This window comes from Montipora foliosa, chromosome 8 (assembly GCF_036669935.1).
Source record: "Montipora foliosa isolate CH-2021 chromosome 8, ASM3666993v2, whole genome shotgun sequence".
Taxonomy (NCBI): domain Eukaryota; kingdom Metazoa; phylum Cnidaria; class Anthozoa; order Scleractinia; family Acroporidae; genus Montipora; species Montipora foliosa.
The window spans coordinates 30,357,977-30,360,476 of NC_090876.1; the positions used below are offsets into that span (position 1 = coordinate 30,357,977).

The 2,500-nt window shown below is 41.1% G+C and overlaps 2 pseudogenes; one reads left to right on the forward strand and one right to left on the reverse strand.

The window, feature by feature from the left end:
• Positions 1 to 257, reverse strand: part of LOC137967994 (uncharacterized) — a 1,307-nt pseudogene extending 1,050 nt beyond the window's left edge.
• A 1,381-nt stretch (positions 258 to 1,638) lies between these two features.
• Positions 1,639 to 2,256, forward strand: LOC137968579 (uncharacterized; annotated as a pseudogene).
• Positions 2,257 to 2,500: the final 244 nt, after the last annotated feature.

Sequence of the window (2,500 nt, forward strand, 5' to 3'; positions counted from 1 at the left end):
TACAATATTTACAACTGTAATGCACCACTCACCATTCGTCACTTTCTTGATTGAGGCGGCCGGGTGTACAGGCTCTTGATCCTCTTCTGACTCATGCGCTTGATTTTCATTTCTCCCTGGTGGTTCAAATCACCGTGGCCTGATTTCACCAACAGCCTCCAAAGCCCTATCATTATTTTCACCTTCCATCAAAGCCTCAAAATGCGAAAATCGGACCCCAAATTCTAACTGCTCTCACTTGCACTAATATCCACCATGTCTCCTTTGTCTGGTGTAAAAGTAGCCTGCATGACAGGCGTGAGTGGGAGAACGAGGAGGTCACAGAACCTCATCGTTCTCCAGCCAGAATAAGCTAGGGATAAGCTGGACAAGAGCCGGTGCCCAGAGGTACAAGGTGCAGAGTTTCCACAGGCCATTTTCAAAAGATGCAAGGTAGAATTTAGCACCCCAATGGTGGAAAGAATAGTGTGACCGAAAAGTGCCCATAATCAAAAACCACATCAAAGCGTACCTGACTAATCTGAGGACTGATGTTAAAACTACCAGCCACATGAGACATACGAAGACAGCCATAAAATCAGGTGCTGGTACCCAGGGTGTTTGAGTGATGGTGTGTGATCGGCATACATTGCCCAACTGGGAACCTTTGACACACATGTGCGTAGCTTGCATGTTAGGGGTTAAAATGGTATGGTGTTAGTTTCATCAACAACATTTTATACAGGAGTGATGGCATAGGAGTGTGGCAAGAATACAATATCTGCGATGGCAAGCTTTTAAAGTTTATATTCAATCTGACGATGTTCACAATCACGATTTTCCAACTGAAAAGCAACTTACATGTAGCCATTTGTTGTTAAGATATGGAAATTTAAGGCGTTATAATTGAATGAACTGGGTTTGCCTAAAAGTTGGAATCCGGAATCTGGAACACAGTGAAAGTCGAGCAAAGGCTCGAAAATTAATGCAAAAGCAATAAACTCAAAGTCAAAGACATTGGCTTAGTAAGGTACTCTCAAATCCGAAGATGAATAAGGTTGATAAAGCATCTCGTTGGTATGTATGTACTCCAACAGCACGTTTCACAGCATTTTCTCTTTTGAAACTGATCCAATGCATTGAAAATTTTAGGGGACATTTGACTCTGAGGGAAACCAGTTGTACTTGCAGCTGAACATAGTTGCAGGGAGAACTCCCTCATCAAGGAAGTTGTGACACATAATATTGCCTCCATTATATAGTGAACGAGAGCTTGTGTTAAGCTAAATCATTTCCCACTGATTCCGATTTGTTGACTGTGAGTCCAACTAGACTCTCTCTGGTTGCACTAGTATATGCATATATGATTCATCATTTTTCAACATGGTATAGTCACACTTTACAACATTCCGTTTTCGTGTGATAAAATGCTTTTTCCATAACTATTGCATGTACAATGTTAGGTTGAATTTGATTGACTGTATTCTGTAGTCAGAAATCCTTTGCTTTTAGAGAGATTCACATGGATATTATCAAACACCTGCGAAAATGAAACGTTCACGCTGGGCTGGCATGCGCCCCAGAGGGGAACTTTGCTGCCCGCTGTAGTTTACAGTTGTACAGCAGAAATACTAATAAAAGTATAAAGCAATTTTCAAAATGGCGGCTGAAAATGCTATTTTCAATGCTACTAAGGCCCTGCGTTCTCTTCATAGTGAAGTTGACAATTTCTTTTTGTTTGAAGAAGAAGTGAAAGCAGTTCTCGCTTCAATTATTGAAAAACACCGTGTGGGCCAAAACTCTTTGAAACAAGCAAAAATGACTTGAATTCCAGCATCAGCACTCCTCGAAGGAGAAGTCAAGATTTGGTTACAGATGCTCCATAGGCACCTCAGTCCAAGACTGAAGGCCCGCAGTGGTTGGACCGTACAGTTCAAATGGGCCATGTCTTCGGAAATTTTCTCTTTAATTCTACACAGTGTGAAAAAGGCCTGTTCCGCTTATGGTGTTTCGCACAAAGAAGAGAAGCACGCAGATATAATCTGTTATGACCGGAAGAATGGACTGATTCGAGATTTTGCCTATTTATCCGAGCTAAGCAGTAACTCAGTCCGAGAATTTCTAATCAAGAACAGTAAAGGAACAAGAAAAGGAACTTCAAAAGTTTTCACAAGTTCTGAAACACCCTTCACGATCGCATTTATCAAAGGGACACAGGAAGTAGTGGTGAAAGCCCACTACAAATTCACTAATGAATTTGGTTACACGTTTTTGTAAGCATGTAAGTAGTGAGAACTAGACTGAGTGGAGTATCTTTCAGGCCGGCAGGTAAAGGTCACAGGTTACAGGTCACAGGTCATTTTTTAACCTATTCAGAAAGTATCCTAAACATTCATAAAGGCTAACCTTAGGCCTAATTAGGCGTCATTGGGCCTTTTTAGGCCTAATTAGGCCAAATTAAGCCTAAAGAAAAGCATCCTAAACATTCATAAAAGCTAATTTTAGGCCTAATTAAGCCGAA